The sequence below is a fragment of the Thalassophryne amazonica genome, chromosome 3 (assembly GCF_902500255.1).
Source record: "Thalassophryne amazonica chromosome 3, fThaAma1.1, whole genome shotgun sequence".
NCBI classification, from domain to species: domain Eukaryota; kingdom Metazoa; phylum Chordata; class Actinopteri; order Batrachoidiformes; family Batrachoididae; genus Thalassophryne; species Thalassophryne amazonica.
In genome coordinates this window covers 79,621,559-79,639,334 of record NC_047105.1, presented here as the reverse complement: position 1 = coordinate 79,639,334, position 17,776 = coordinate 79,621,559, and the positions used below count along the sequence as shown (strand labels likewise).

At 40.7% G+C, this 17,776-nt stretch overlaps 1 long non-coding RNA gene across 1 annotated transcript; it reads right to left on the bottom strand.

Moving 5' to 3' along the window:
- Positions 1-296: 296 nt before the first annotated feature.
- Positions 297-16,902, bottom strand: LOC117507957. The gene is made up of 3 exons (XR_004559905.1): positions 16,709-16,902; positions 8,748-8,756; positions 297-313 (listed from the first exon to the last, which is right to left on the bottom strand). It is a non-coding gene; the product is annotated as an uncharacterized LOC117507957 (long non-coding RNA).
- Positions 16,903-17,776: the final 874 nt, after the last annotated feature.

Genomic DNA, 17,776 nt, shown 5'->3' with positions numbered 1-17,776 from the left:
TGTCTTTCAGACATAAAGACATGGATGACCTCTAATTTTCTGCTTTTAAATTCAGATAAAACTGAAGTTATTGTACTTTGTCCCACAAATCTTAGAAACATGGTGTCTAACCAGATCCTTACTCTGGATGGCATTACCCTGACCTCCAGTAATACTGTGAGAAATCTTTGAGTCATTTTTGATCAGGATATGTCCTTCAATGCGCATATTAAGCAAATATGTAGGACCGTTTTTTTGCATTTGCACAATATCTCTAAAATTAGAAAGGTCTTGTCTCAGAGTGATGCTGAAAAGCTAATTCATGCATTTATTTCTTCTAGGCTGGACTACTGTAATTCATTATTATCAGGTTGTCCTAAAAGTTCCCTGAAAAGCCTTCAGTTAATTCAAAATGCTGCAGCTAGAGTGCTAACAGGGACTAGAAGGAGAGAGCATATCTCACCCATATTGGCTTCTCTTCATTGGCTTCCTGTTAATTCCAGAATAGAATTTAAAATTCTTCTTCTTACTTATAAGGTTTTGAATAATCAGGTCCCATCTTATCTTAGGGACCTCATAGTACCATATCACCCCAATAGAGCGCTTCGCTCTCAGACTGCAGGCTTACTTGTAGTTCCTAGGGTTTGTAAGAGTAGAATGGGAGGCAGAGCCTTCAGCTTTCAGGCTCCTCTCCTCTGGAACCAGCTCCCAATTCAGATCAGGGAGACAGACACCCTCTCTACTTTTAAGATTAAGCTTAAAACTTTCGTTTTTGCTAAAGCTTATAGTTAGGGCTGGATCAGGTGACCCTGGACCATCCCTTAGTTATGCTGCTATGGACTTAGACTACTGGAGGGTTTCCCATGAGTGTTTCTTTTTATTCACCTCTTTTTGCTCTGTATGCACCACTCTGCTTTTAATCATTGGTGATTGATCTCTGCTCTCTTCCACAGCATGTCTTTTTCCTGGTTCTCTCCCCTCAGCCCCAACCAATCCCAGCAGAAAACTGCCCCTCCCTGAGCCTGGTTCTGCTGGAGGTTTCTTCCTGTTAAAAGGGAGTTTTCCTTCCCACTGTTGCCAAGTGCTTGCTCACAGGGTGTCGTTTTGACCGTTGGGGTTTTTCTGTAATTATTGTATGGCTTTGCCTTGCAATATGAAGCGCCTTGGGGCAACTGTTTGTTGTGATTTGGTGCTATATAAATAATATTGATTTGATTTGATTTATATATATATATATATATATATATATATATATATATATATATACTCATGACAACAAATACAGCACACACCCAAAAACAAAACAAAATTGATAAACCTAATTCATCATGCAATAACAAGTAATTAAATGATTTTTATAGAACATTTTAAAGCCAGCTAAATTACCAAATAATTTAATGTTCTCAGGACACTTATTCCAAATGTTTACACCTTTGACAGAAGCACAGTGACTTTTTACAGTATATCTGAATATTTGATTTCTCAAATAAAAATGTTCCTCACAAATTATAACTGACGTGCCTCATTTTAAACAGGTCATGGACATGTTTTGGTAAAAGTTTATTTTTAACTTTAAACATAATTTGTATTATGACGCTTCTTTGATGCTTCCCTTATACAGGAGGTGTCCAACGTATACTCTTTTTAACACAGCCACCTAAATGAAAATCATTATACAGTGCAGTTAGTGTGTTTCAGGCCTACCCTCTGTTACACTTGCATACGGTGAGGAAGTACTGATCTTCAATAGATTGCCACGTGATTCTGCACTTTCTGAGTTTTCACATGTGTGACTGTGATCAGACCACGTCAAAAGCAAAAATGTTTTCCTCTTTCTGGTCGCAAAGCTGGAAGTAGCTGTGGACCTCCATACTACAGGAGCATTGAGGTGCTTCTCAAATCTGTTATCTTGATGCTTTTCAGACTCCTTTGTCCCCAGGTCACCTCAAAATCAATCTGATCCCAAAACAGGAAGGATCTTCCAATTTCCTTATTTGTAATGTGGCAGTCTCGATAGAGTGAGACTTCTTGGAAGAGGTTTAAGTGAGGATATATCTGATCATCATCAGATGTGTTTCTACAACCCCTGGCAAAAATTATGGAATCACCGGCCTCGGACGATGTTCATTCAGTTGTTTAATTTTGTAGAAAAAAAGCAGATCACAGACATGACACAAAACTAAAGTCATTTCAAATGGCAACTTTCTGGCTTTAAGAAACACTATAAGAAATCAGGAAAACAAATTGTGGCAGTCAGTAGCAGTTACTTTTTTAGACCAAGCAGAGGGAAAAAATATGGAATCACTCAATTCTGAGGAAAAAATTATGGAATCATGAAAAACAAAAGAAGGCTCCAACACATCACTAGTATTTTGTTGCACCACCTCTGGCTTTTATAACAGCTTGCAGTCTCTGAGGCATGGACTTAATGAGTGACAAACAGTACTCTTCATCAATCTGGCTCCAACTTTCTCTGATTGCTGTTGCCAGATCAGCTTTGCAGGTTGGAGCCTTGTCATGGACCATTTTCTTCAACTTCCACCAAAGATTTTCAATTGGATTAAGATCTGGACTATTTGCAGGCCATGACATTGACCCTATGTGTCTTTTTGCAAGGAATGTTTTCACAGTTTTTGCTCTATGGCAAGATGCATTATCATCTTGAAAAATGATTTCATCATCCCCAAACATCCTTTCAATTGATGGGATAAGAAAAGTTTCCAAAATATCAACATAAACTTGTGCATTTATTGATGATGTAATGACAGCCATCTCCCCAGTGCCTTTACCTGACATGCAGCCCCATATCATCAATGACTGTGGAAATTTACATGTTCTCTTCAGGCAGTCATCTTTATAAATCTCATTGGAACGGCACCAAACAAAAGTTCCAGCATCATCACCTTGCCCAATGCAGATTCGAGATTCATCACTGAATATGACTTTCATCCAGTCATCCACAGTCCACGATTGCTTTTCCTTAGCCCAGTGTAACCTTGTTTTTTCTGTTTAGGTGTTAATGATGGCTTTCGTTTAGCTTTTCTGTATGTAAATCCCATTTCCTTTAGGCGGTTTCTTACAGTTCGGTCACAGACGTTGACTCCAGTTTCCTCCCATTTGTTCCTCATTTGTTTTGTTGTGTATTTTCGACCTTGAGCAAGGTCCTTAATCCCCTAGTTGCTCCCGGTGTGTAGTGAGCACATGGCATGGCATCACCCTGACATTGGGGTGAATGTGAGGCATTATTGTAAAGCGCTTTGAGCGTCTGATGCAGATGGAAAAGTGCTATATAAATGTAGTTCATTTAACTTGAGAGGTGCTGAAAAGAAGAATAGGCAAAACTGCGAAGCAGTAGGTGCGCCAAGGTTGTTGCATCATATTCAAGAAGACTTGAGGCTGTAATTGCTGCCAAAGGTCAATCAACGGTATATTGAGCAAAGGGTGTGAATACTCATGTTCATGTGATTTCTTAGTTTTTTATTTTTAATAAATTTGCAAAAAAAAAAAAAAAAAAAAGTCTATGGGGTGTTGTGAGTAGAAATTTGAGGGGAAAAATGAATTTCATCCATTTTGGAATAAAGCTGTAACATAAGTGGAAAAAGTGAAGTGCTGTGAATACTTTCCAGATACACTGTAAATACATATGCAGTTTCATCCCACAACACAATGCCACAGATGTCACGTTTTGAGTGAGGGTGCCATCGGCATGCTGACTGCAAGAATGTCCAGTCATGCTGTTGCCTGTGAAATGAATCCTTATGTCACTAAAATCATCCATTTGCAATATTGTTTCCAATCACTCTCACGACTGCACACCATGTGTTACCACACTGCACATTTATTGTGGGATTTTGTTGTGACCAATCCAAGGCACAGATGTGCGATAATCACACTCTTTAAGCATGGTGAAATGCCGCACCAGCCAAGCGTATGGATTATCTTGGTAAAGATGACGTGCTCATTACCATAAACTTTAACAAATTTGTGGGGTGTGCAGCCAGTATATTCTGAGTGCCGGTCCCAAGCCCGGATAAATGAGGAGAGTTGCGTCAGGAAGGGCATCCGGTGTAAAACAAGCCAATCCAACTATGCAGACTCAGAATCGAATTCCCATACCGGATCGGTCGCGTCCCGGGTTAACAACATCCGCCACTGGTGCTATTGCCCAACAGGGTGAAGGTGGAAATTGGGCTACTGCTGGGTGAAGACGACGAAGAAGAGGAGGAAAACGTTGCCACGAATAGTGGGAGAAGAAGAAAACTAGAAGGGTGGAAATGAGAGTGGGGACTTTGAATGTTGGTAGTATGACTGGTAAAGGGAGAGAGCTGGCTGATATGATGGAGAGGAGAAAGGTAGACATATTGTGTGTGCAAGAGACCAAGTGGAAGGGAAGTAAGAGCAGGAGCATCGGCGGTGGGTACAAGTTGTTGTACCATGGTGAGGACAGGAAGAAGAAGGTGTTGGGGTCATTTTAAAGGAAGAGTATGTTAAAAGTGTGTTGGAGGTTAAGCGAGTGTCTAACAGGGTGATGAGTGTGAAGTTGGAAATTGAAGGGGTGATGATGAATATCATCAGTGCATATGCCCCACAGGTAGGTTGTGAGATGAAGGAGAAAGAAGATTTCTGGAGTGTGTTAGATGAGGTGGTGGAGAGTGTGCCCAAGCATGAAAGAGTGGTGATAGGAGCAGACTTCAATGGGCATGTTGGTGAAGGGAACAGAGGTGATGAGGAAGTAATGGGTAGATATGGTATCAAGGATAGGAATGGGGAAGGACAGATGGTAGTTGATTTTGCAAAAAGGATGGAAATAGCTGTGGTGAATACCTACTTTAAGAAAAGGGAGGAGCACAGGGTAACATATAAGAGTGGAGGAAGGTGCACATAGGTGGACTACATTCTTTATAGGAGATGCAAGCTAAAATAAATCACAGACTGTAAGGTGGTAGCAGGAGAGAGTGTCACTAGACAGCATAGGATGGTTGTTTGTAGGATGACTTTGGAGGTAAAGAAGAAGAAGAGAGTGAGAGCTCAACAAAGGATCAGATGGTGGAAGCTGAAGGAGGAAGACTGTTGTGTGAAATTTAGCGAGCAGGTGAGAGAAGCACTGGTTGGAGGGGAAGCAATTTCGGACAACTGGAAAAGTACTGCAGATGTGGTGAGGGAGACAGCTAGGGCAGTACTGGGTATGACATCTGGACAGTGGAAGGAAGACAAGGAGACTTGGTGGAATGAAGAGGTCCAGGAAAGCATAAGGAGAAAGAGGTTGGCGAAAACGTTTTGGGATAGTCGGAGAGATGAAGAAAGTAGACAGGAGTACAAGGAGATGCGGCGTAAGGCGAGAAGAGAAGTGGCAAAAGCAAAGGAAAAGGCATATTGCGAGCTGTACAAGAAGTTGAATAGTAAGGAAGGAGAAAAGGACTTGTACCAATTGGCCAGACAAAGGGACAGAGCTGGAAAGGATGTGCAGCAGGTTAGGGTGGTAAAAGATGCACGTGGTAATGTGCTGACAAGTGAGGAGTGTGTGTTGAGAAGGTGGAAGGAATATTTTGAAGAGCTGATGAATAAAGAAAATGAGCAAGAGAAAAGGCTGGATGATGTGGTGAGAGTAAATCAGGAAGTACAAGAGATTAGCAAGGAAGAAGTGAGGGCTGCTATGAAGAGGATGAAGAGTGGAAAGGCAGTTGGTCCAGATGACATTCCAGTAGAGGCATGGAAATGTCTAGGAGAGATGGTAGTAGAGTTTCTAACCAGATTGTTTAATAAAATCTTGGAAAGTGAGAGGATGCCTGAGGAGTGGAGACGAAGTGTGCTGGTTCCTATTTTCAAGAACAAGGGTGATGTGCAGAGCTGCAGTAACTACAGAGGCATAAAGCTGATTAGCCACAGCATGAAGTTATGGGAAAGAGTAGTAGAAACTAGGTTTAGAAAACAGGTGAAGATCTGTGAGCAGCAATATGGTTTCATGCCAAGAAAGAGCACTATAGGTGCAATGTTTGCTCTGAGAATACAGTTGGAGAAGTACAGAGAAGGACAGAAAGAGTTACATTGTGTGTTTGTGGACTTAGAAAAAGCTTATGATAGGGTGCCAAGAGAAGAGTTGTGGTATTGTATGAGGAAGTCTGGAGTGGCAGAGAAGTATGTTAGGGTAGTGCAGGACATGTACAAGAATAGTGTGACAGCGGTGAGATGCGCAGTTGGAATGACAGACTCATTCAAGGTGGAGGTGAGATTACACCAAGGATCAGCTCTGAGTCCTTTCTTGTTTGCAGTGGTGATGGACAGGTTGACGGATGAGATCAGACAGGAGTCCCCATGGACTATGATGTTTGCAGATGACATTGTGATCTGTAGTGAGAGTAGAGAGCAAGTTGAGTCTAGTCTGGAGAGGTGGAGATATGCTTTGGAGAGAAGGGGAATGAAAGTCAGTAGAAGCAAGACTGAGTACATGTGTGTGAATGAGAGGGAGCCCAGTGGAACAGTGCAGTTACAAGGAGTAGAAGTGGTGAAAGTAGATGAGTTTAAATATTTGGGGTCAACTGTTCAAAGTAATGGAGAGTGTGGTAGAGAGCTGAAGAAGAGAGTGCAGGCAGGGTGGAGTGGGTGGAGAAAGGTGGCGGGAGTGATTTGTGACCGAAGAATATCAGCATGAGTGAAGGGGAAAGTTTACAAAACAGTAGTGAGACCAGCTATGTTGTATGGTTTAGAGACGGTGGCACTAACAAAAAGACAGGAGGCAAAGTTGGAGGTGGCAGAGCTGAAGATGTTGAGATTCTCTTTGGGAGTGACAAGAATGGACAAGATCAGGAATGAACATATCAGAGGGACAGCTCAGGTGGGACAGTTTGGAGACAATCTCAGAGAGGCGAGATTGAGATGGTTTGGACATGTGCAGAGGAGGGACCCAGGGTATATAGGGAGAAGGATGCTGAAGATGGATCCACCAGGCAGGAGGAGAAGAGGGAGCCCAAAGAGGAGGTTCATGGATGTGCTGAGAGAGGACATGCAGGTGGTTGGTGTGACAGAGGAAGATACAGAGGACAGGGTGAGGTGGAAACGATTGATCTGCTGTGGCAACCCCTAACGGGAACAGCCGAAAGACAAAGAAGAAGAAGAAGTTACCCAAATTTGAATAAAATATACCTTTTGTCTGCTTAGAATAAGTCACATCTATTACGTCAATGCATGAAAAATGGAAGGAAAAACAAAAGTGTTGCCTTATATATTAGGGTTAGGGTTATATGTTTTGTTAAGCAGAGATAAACTGAACTGGTGACCTGTCCAGAATGTACCATATCCTCTGGGGGTATATGCCTCTCTTATAACATAATATATACATATTTGGATACACAGGCCACGACACGATTCAGGAGAGATACTTTTTTTGTGGAATGATGATGTAATATGATTTGTGTGTGTGTGTGTCTGTGATACACCAGCCCAGTCTAACGTTTTTTTTTTTTTGTGCTCCCGTGACGAAATGAGTCAAATTTTCGTGACAGAGCTTTTTTAAATTTACTATTCCTAACCCTACTCCCACCCCCAACCCTAACCTTAACCATAACCTAATCTTATATATCTAATCTAATCTTATAATCTTACCTAATCTCTTAGCACTGGGGGGATCGGGCCTTCTCTGTTGCTGGGCCCAGACTCTGGAATAAACTGCCCTCTGATATGCGTTCTAGAACTTATGAACTTTTTAGAACTTTTTAAGTCGAGGCTCAAAACTTATTTATTTAGGCTGACTTTTAGCACGCTGACACTTTCTTGTCTTGTTTTAGTGTGTTTTTAATTTTTTTTTCTATATTGGTTTTATTTTACTGTAAAGAACTTTGGTCACCTTGAGTGTTGTAAAGGGCTCTATAAATAAACATTGATTGATCTGTATCAGTTAACTGTTACACCCATACTTTTCTCTGCAGAATAAGCAGCAAACTAATGGATTAGTGTTACACTCTCTGAATTATGATGACATACTCAAAAGTTGTACTAACTGATTTGATATGGTATTTAACATGCTCTGTAAATACTATAAAAGAGTTTCATTCTGCAGCGCTGCAATTCCCACAGTCTTTCTCCCGGTAAGTCACTGGCTCCCCTCACCTCTTAACAAAACCCACTTTTATCCTCACTCACCCCCAATTTTCTTTCATCCATAACTGTCTCTCCCTCTCTCTGCTCACTGCTGAGTGTGCCCCTTAAATCACACGGTCCCTAAACTGCTCCATAAAAGATGGCAGGTTGTCCCCCGCCTCCCACCTCCTCCCCTCTGTCTCCACACATTACTGCTTTAATTAAGGCAATTACTTTCAGAGTAGTACTAATCGGATCCTCTTCTCTCATGCGAACGCACACATACAGTTTACAATTGCACACTTTGATTTCTTGGCAAGGTGCTCACTGTTCACTTCCGTCTCTGTGTAAACTGAACACTGACCGAGTTTTAAAGTTAAATGCTGTAAAGTAACTGGCACAAGTCAGACAAGTTGTTTGTGTCAACACGTGTAATCATCAACAATAATATGGACGAGCAGCCTATACCAGCTCGGGCTAGCAAAGGATGGATACAGTATACTGTAGGTGTCTTGACACGTTTGGTGTTTGCTGTACATTAGTGAAAATTCCTGGAAAAATGAACGTTATTTGATGTTTTAGACATTAAACCTAGTTAAAGATCAATGCATCAATTTTCAGAGTGACTGAGCGTGTCTCAGTAACACAAAACAAGCAGTTTGTGATCCTTGGAGTACTTTTTTTTCTGCTCCGACTTCTTCCTGCTTCTAAAGACATGCAGCTTGGGTGAATTGGTGACTGTAAATTCACCATAGTTGTGCGTGTGTGTAAATGTGTTTGTTTGTCTATATGTGGCCCTATTGACAGACTGGCATTCTGTTTGGGTGTACCCCCCTCTCACCCTTTGACTGCTGAGAGAGGCTCCAGCCCCACTGTGACCCTTGATTGGAGTATGTGGGTACAGAAAATGAATGAATGAATGAATATACCACCAGAGGGTGATTTAACTGTCCACATGAACAGCTTTTGGGCTGCTTCTATGAATGTTTCAAGAATGTCATATTACTGTGTTACGTTATTGGCCAAAAGTGTAAATTGCTATGTATTTCTTTTGAAACATTTATAAAGTTGTTTGATACATTTTAGTGCAAGTGTCCTATTGTTGGCACGTTGCTATGCTCAATCATATTTTTGTTACAGTCAGTCACATTGTTGTTCTGTTCAGTCAAGTAAGTACTGAATTTAAACTGTTTATATATATATATATATATATATATATATATATATATATATATATATATATATATATATATATATATATATAGCCATTCATCAGGTCCCTTCGTGTAGTTCTGGAATTTTTTCTCACCGTTCTCATGATCATTTTGACCCCACGGGATGACATCTCGTGTGGACCCCCAGATCGAGGGAGATTATCAATGGTCTTGTATGTCTTCCATTTTCTTACAATTGCTCCCACAGTTTTATTCACACCAACCTGCTTGACTATTGTAGATTCACTCTTCCCAGCCTGGTGCACATCTACAATTTTCTTCCTGGTGTCCTTCGACAGCTCTTTGGTCTTGGACATGGTTGAGTTTGGAGTCTGACTGTTTGAGGCTGTGAACGGGTGTCTTTTATACAGATGAGTTCCAGCAGATGCCATTAATACAGGTAACAGGTGGAGGACAGAAGAGCTTCTTAAAGAAGAAGTTACAGGTCTGTGAGAGTCAGAAATCTTGCTTGTTTGTGGGTGACCAAATACTTATTTTCCACCATAATTTACAAATAAATTCTTTAAAAATCCTACAATGTGATTTTCTGGATTTTTTTTTTCTTCTCATTTGTCTCTCATAATTGAAGTGTACCTATGTAAAATTTTACAGACCTCTCTCATCTTTCTAAGTAGGAGAACTTGCACAATCAGGGACTGACTAAATACTTTTTGGCCCCTTTTTGGAGATCCCAGGAGACAGCGAAAAAACACAATACAGGTTGGGCTGTATTAACCTGTAACTTGATTTTTGATTTGTAGCATTGTCAGAAACACTTGGACAAGCATAATGCATCCTTAAACAGAAGTCAGAGTATTGAAACAAAAACTGAATCATATTTCAACAAAAAGCTAATTCTTTCACTCATTGAGCCCTTTTTTAAGCTAAGCCTCCTAATACATCAATGTTTACACATTCAAACACATTGTTTAAATAAACAGATCAATTCTTATTCATATTATAATAGTCACTAGTCAAGCAGAAAAATGTCCATCACTATCATCTTCATCACTCCAATCATCAGAGCAAGTGTCCTTGACATTAGTACACTCTGTGCACCCACAGGCATCAGTACATGCCATAGCGTTCTTATGGCATGAACACCGACCTCCCACACAGTGATCTTTCTTGCAGTTGCAACTAATCAATTGCAAGAGTACCTTTGGGGCTGGTTGCTGATCCATCCAATGGATGGAGAGGTGTCCATCAGTCAAATTCCAGCCATGCCCATCTGGACTGGGAGTTGGCGCATGTGCCTGGAGAGACCTGTGCCAAATGCATGCCTGGTAGTTGGCACGTTTGACATGGTACTTCAGAGCATCTTTGGTCGGTGGTAGATGACTGGTTTGTGCATTTTTACATGTAGGTCAGATATTATTTTCAGTGACTTTTTTGGTAATACAAAAGGTAAACGACTTAACTACAACACTTTCATGGCATCTGACATCTCTCAACTGATATTCAGCAATGCTATGTTTCTGAAGTAAAGAATGTGTTACTGTCCAAAAGTATTGTAGTTTTATAAATGTACAGCTATGATTCTCCATATTCTGTGAAACAAAAAAGCCTGGAAACAAAAACAAAGCCTGGAAATATTGTCTTAACTATAAATGCAATATTTGCATAGAAAGCTAAAAATTGCCAGGTACTATGGAATGAGTGGCATCTGACTAAACCTCATGAAGGTGTTGTCTTCTCAATAAAACAACTGGAATAGTATCAAAACACTGTATTAACATCAAACATCATTAAAAAACAGACAAATGGAACTATGATAACACAGTTTTGCAAACTTGATGATAAAAATTGACGGAATTTGTGAAAATTGATCAATAAATCATATATTGCCATCCAACAACCAGACCAAATTTGGTTCAAATATGCAAAAACACGTGTTATGATTTCTAAGCACCAGAATGCATCTAAAAGAAGGAAAAACACGTTTAAGTCCTCAGGACTGATATAATCATGATAAACAATAAATCAGCTTTTTTGCCGACCCCTCCGTCAAAAATGGTTGTTGTCAAAATGTTCGCTCTGTTTGTGCGCATGACAACAAGTAGAAATGTTATCTCATATGACCTGGGAATCACCTGAAACCATCAAACCAAAGTTACAAGAGGGGGTGCAACGAACTCATTTTCTAGAGCCTTTTCTGGAATCGGCCCATAGACTAACTGGTGTGAATGTCTCTGACCAAACATTAAGAAACAGACTTCATGAAGGTGGCCTGATGGCCCAACATCTTGCAGTGGGCCCTGTGCTCACTGACCGGCACCAGGGAGCTTGATTGGCATTTGCCATAGAACACCGGAATTGGCACTGGTGCCCTATGCTTAATGAGATAATCAATCAATCAATCAATTTTATTTATATAGCGCCAAATCACAACAAACAGTTGCCCCAAGGCGCTTTATATTGTAAGGCAAGGCCATACAATAATTACGTAAAAACCCCAACGGTCAAAACGACCCCCTGTGAGCAAGCACTTGGCGACAGTGGGAAGGAAAAACTCCCTTTTAACAGGAAGAAACCTCCAGCGGAACCAGGCTCAGGGAGGGGCAGTCTTCTGCTGGGACTGGTTGGGGCTGAGGGAGAGAACCAGGAAAAAGACATGCTGTGGAGGGGAGCAGAGATCGATCACTAATGATTAAATGCAGAGTGGTGCATACAGAGCAAAAAGAGACAGAAACACTCAGTGCATCATGGGAACCCCCCAGCAGTCTAAGTCTATAGCAGCATAACTAAGGTATGGTTCAGGGTCACCCGATCCAGCCCTAACTATAAGCTTTAGCAAAAAGGAAAGTTTTAAGTCTAATCTTAAAAGTAGAGAGGGTGTCTGTCTCCCTGATCCGAATTGGGAGCTGGTTCCAGAGGAGAGGAGCCTGAAAGCTGAAGGCTCTGCCTCCCATTCTACTCTTACAAACCCTAGGAACTACAAGTAAGCCTGCAGTCTGAGAGCGAAGCGCTCTATTGGGGTGATATGGTACTATGAGGTCCCTAAGATAAGATGGGACCTGATTATTCAAAACCTTATAAGTAAGAAGAAGAATTTTAAATTCTATTCTAGAATTAACAGGAAGCCAATGAAGAGAGGCCAATATGGGTGAGATATGCTCTCTCCTTCTAGTCCCTGTTAGTACTAGCTGCAGCATTTTGAATTAACTGAAGGCTTTTCAGGGAACTTTTAGGACAACCTGATAATAATGAATTACAATAGTCCAGCCTAGAGGAAATAAATGCATGAATTAGTTTTTCAGCATCACTCTGAGACAAGACATTTCTAATTTTAGAGATATTGCGTAAATGCAAAAAAGCAGTCCTACATATTTGTTTAATATGCGCATTGAATGACATATCCTGATCAAAAATGACTCCAAGATTTCTCACAGTATTACTAGAGGTCAGGGTAATGCCATCCAGAGTAAGGATCTGGTTAGACACCATGTTTCTAAGATTTGTGGGGCCAAGTACAATAATTTCAGTTTTATCTGAGTTTAAAAGCAGGAAATTAGAGGTCATCCATGTCTTTATGTCTGTAAGACAATCTTGCAGTTTAGCTAATTGGTGTGTGTCCTCTGGCTTCATGGATAGATAAAGCTGGGTATCATCTGCGTAACAATGAAAATTTAAGCAATGCCGTCTAATAATACTGCCTAAGGGAAGCATGTATAAAGTGAATAAAATTGGTCCTAGCACAGAACCTTGTGGAACTCCATAATTAACCTTAGTCTGTGAAGAAGATTCCCCATTTACATGAACAATTGTAATCTATTAGATAAATATGATTCAAACCACCGCAGCGCAGTGCCTTTAATACCTATGGCATGCTCTAATCTCTGTAATAAAATTTTATGGTCAACAGTATCAAAAGCAGCACTGAGGTCTAACAGAACAAGCACAGAGATGAGTCCACTGTCTGAGGCCATAAGAAGATCATTTGTAACCTTCACTAATGCTGTTTCTGTACTATGATGAATTCTGAAACCTGACTGAAACTCTTCAAATAGACAATTCAAATAGAATGGTCTATTTGAATGGTCTATTTGAGATAAGAATGGATCCAACCTGAGCACATGTGACAAACATGAATTGGTCTGTAGACATTGTGGAGAACTTTATGCTGCCTGCAACATCATTCAGCATGACCAGTTTGGTGGTGGCTCAGTGATCGTCTGGGGAGGTATATCCCTGGAAGGACACACAGACCTCTACAAGCTAGACAACAACACCCTGACTGATATTAGGTATCATGATGAAATCCTTGGACCCACTGTCAGACCCTATGATGGTGCAGTGAGTCCTGTGTTCCTCCTGGTGCACAGCAAAGTCCAACCTCATGTGGTGAGATTATGCAGGCAATTCCTGGAGGATGAAGGAATTGATACCAATGATTGGCCCCTATGCTCGCCTAACCTAAATCCAAAGTAACACTTCTGGGACAGTATGTTTCGGTCCATTCAACACCATCAGGTTGCACCTCAGACTGTCCAGCAACTCAAAATGACACCCAGTAGTATGTATGCCCCCCCACATGCTTATATGCACACTTGACAATGTCGGGTCACACTCCTAATGAGAGGACGGATGGTGTCCTGGGGGATCTCCTCCCAGATCTGGACCAGGGCACCTTAGCTCCTGGACAGTCTGAAAATAGGCTGGCCGCATAAAAGGTATATAGCAATAGATCCACCTCCTAGGATAAGGAGACAAATGTGGACCGGAGTGGCTATTCGCCCAACCGTTGGTTCAATAAAATAAATACGCGAGCATATATGCCCAACCACAACCAAGCAATGAGCGCGCTTGTAAGTTCACTTCCAGTTTCAATGTGGGAGGGAAAAAAGGCAGATATTTTCTCGCCGGCTGTGGGAGGGTTCGCAGCCTGCGGAGGGGCTGTGATCTAAAGCGGTTCTGTTTGGCTCATCATACCCAGGGAACTGTGTCAAACTAACACCATCTTACAGACAACAAGCAGCATTTTGTTGAAAAACTATTTTGTCGTTGTTAACAGGCTCCTGTTTAAAATACTTATGAAGTTTGTCTGCTTTTATCCATTGCGGTGTTTTCACAGTAATTAACGATGGCGCCATTAAATGTGTCAAACATATGCTGCAATAGAGCCTTAAAAAGTGATGTAAAAAACATAGTTTAGATGCACAAAATGTGTCAAATACACAATCACGGTTGGGCGAATAAGGTAAGACATTATATTAACCTGCCCAACTGTTGGGCGTGTAATGTTCAATGTATGACTTATCTGCCCAACGGTTGGGCGAACAGCCTTTGCCAATATGGACTGATAACCTAAACTTTCTCAGATGAAATCCAAACAATGAAATCTGAATCAAAAACCTGCTCATTCTGACAAAATAGCATTCACGGACAAATTTGACAAACAAAACTGTGTTGTTTACCTTGGTTGAAAATCGGTGTGTTAACAGCTTTATTAAAAAAAAAGGTTGTGGTGGTGGGTCTCTTTTCTACCAACGGTACCTGCTTGTAGCTTCAGAATTTGTTTTTGTTTTATTTTGCAAAGAAACTTACAAATACAGATAGTTGTCCAGTTCCGGATCACCTTTTTTAAAGTCCCGCTATATGGAGCCATAATGCAACTGAATGTCCTTTAATTGTGTATTGTTGTATTGGGTATTTGGATGTTATTTAGCTGAAAAAGTCTGGGTGGAGTAGCGCTTCTACTTAAAGTGTGAAGCCACATTATGTGTGGTGCAAACATTTGCCAGAAATGGATCACTTTTGCCGGTTCTGGATCACGACACTCTGCGTCACTTTGGGTTCATTCCTGGCATCTGGCTGGAGCCCTTCTAATGCAGAATGATACACACTGTGCCCGAGAATGTGTTTTGAACACAAAATGATAGAAATTATACTTATTAAATGAGAATTTACTTCGTTTCAAAAAGCGCCGTTATACGTTTTTACGAGCAAAAAAATGAAGTGTGGAGGTGAGATTTCTCCCGAATTAAAAAGTAAAAGCACCCACATTCATGCCCATTCATGATTTTGAGATGACCCCCAAAGTCCACATGGATCACAACTACAGACACGAGGCTGCTGCTTCAGTGATCCACAACCGGCAAATTTTCGCGTCAGAGATAAATGCGCACAGCAATTAAACAACAAGACATAACACACTGACATTTTCTACCAAAGTAAGTAAGTATTTTCCCACTCTAGAACCAAAAACACCGAATGGCTAACTCACCTTTGCTACATTTTAGAGATCATTACTTTAAAACTTGCAGGAATGAGTGAGTCAGAAAAAGCGTGCACACCGCAGACACCGGGATGTTTTGATTCCTCTGCTGGTCACAAGGATGGCTGGATCCGGTCGAGCTTGTGGTCGTTTGTAGACAAAACATCAATCTTTCCATTGGTACCAAGTATTAGCTTATTCGTGCTGATTATGAGAAACGGCGGCGCAAAAACTACAGCAGTGATCCGGAACTGGGCAAGTGACTGTACTGATGTTGAACTTACTTGTTACCCACAAAACCCTGTTAGCTGTTGCGATGCCAGTAGTGGGATGTAGGGCAAAATATCTGTTGACCGTGAAGAGCTAGAAAGAGCTGAGATGAATGAATTTCCAAATGATTGCACAGTTCAAAGAATTTCATGCCACCTAGCAGTCTGCTGTGAAATATAGAGAGTACAGGGCCATTCCAAACTACCGTGAAACACACACACTGTCAACACACAGATTCATTGATTCCTGTGTTTAGCTGCAGGCACTTTTTTTTTCTTTTGATAGCAGTGGGTGGGGGTGGCGGGGGGGGGGCAGCAACCAATGGGTTCACTTTGCTTCAGTCAGGTCTGTGGATGTGGACTTGACCTGCTTCAGGAGGGAGGATGACCGAGGATGAGGGAGTCTCATTCCTGCACCATCCCCCTCTGTGTTTCCCCCAAAGGCACCTTGAGTCATAATGAGAGAAGGACCGCAGGTACAGCTCGGGCTCAGGGGGGTTTCAATTAATGCCCTGCAGATTAATAAAGAGTAATAAGGTGCACATGTGTATGTGTACATGTTTTTGCCCATGGTTTACATGTTCATATGTGTGTTTGTACTTATTTGATGGAACTAGGACGTTGACCTTTGGTCGTTTGTACTATATACGGAGGACAGGTGAATTTTGAGGAAAATCTGTTTATAGTTATGCTACATTTTTAAAGTATTGACATGGAATTTTTTTGGCTTTAATGAAAGTCTTTTTTGAAGCTTTAATCTGTTTTCAGATCAATTTTCTAAAAAGAATTTGTGTCTTCAATAAGCTTTTCTGAAGCTGCTTAAGCAGTGCAATATTCCATGTAAAGAAATTACAAATAACTGAAGTTATATTTGTACTGTGACAGTGTTCACATTAGATAAAAATTCTTTTCTTTTCTTTTTTTCTTCTTCTTTTTTTTTGGCTTGTGTGAGATACTGGTGAGACACAAGTCTGCTGTTTTGTCCGGAGTGTGAACGTGTTAATTCTGGGTTTGGGGTCACATGCATAGAGAAAATGTCCAGATTTGAATCTGCGGTCTGGGATGTTAGAGGATGGACAGACTGATGAATTCTGTCAGGTCTACAGCAACCTCACAGGCTTTTATTTTGAAATAAAGGCTCTTATTGTGGACGTGCATATTGGTCTGATCACCTTGCTGTTTTCACGACTTGAATCCTCATGACAAAATACATAAATGTGCCAAAGGATGAAAATTAGCTCTTTCTGGATTTCAATTGATGCTCACAAACACACAGAGGCCACTTTTCTTTTAATATATGTATGAATATGTCGCAAAAATGAACGAGCAAAGCTCTTCAGCATCTCACGTCATTTAGGTCCTTCAGACATTTTTTTTTGGAGCAAATGCTTCAGGGGAGCATTAGCATGGCTAAAACCTTTCAGCTTCTGGGGGGAGCCCCCTCCAGACCACCACCTTTTTAAGCATTTTTCTTTTTTTTGCCTTTCAGCTTCTTGGGAGCTCCACCCTGCAGACCCCTCTAATTACAGCCCTCTTAACCCCCTGCCACTTTAAGCATTTTTAAATGAAGATGTAAATTAATATTCAAAGTTTTCAGAGAGTTGGCAGTAGGGCTGTACAATATGGCCAAATTATTGTATCTCAATATTTTCATATCAATATGATATAAGCTATGACTATGATTTCACACAAAGTTCAGCAACAGTGAAAATTAAACATTCTTAAACAAAACAGTAATAATACCACACTCACTTTGCACTTATCAAGATTTAGGATACAGTGCCCTCCAAAAGTATTGGAACACTTAGTATTTCACACATTTTAATTTGTTTATGCCATTTCAAATACAAGAAATACAAAAAATATAAAGAATAAAAATTTCTAAAATTAACTTCCTCAAACTCAAACTGAAAGCAAATCTCTAAAACTTGATAAAACCTGTAAATAATAATGTTTTATTGCCAGTTTTCTTTAGACAAGTCAGGGGATGGAAACATGAACAATATGTCTTGGACTTTATTTCC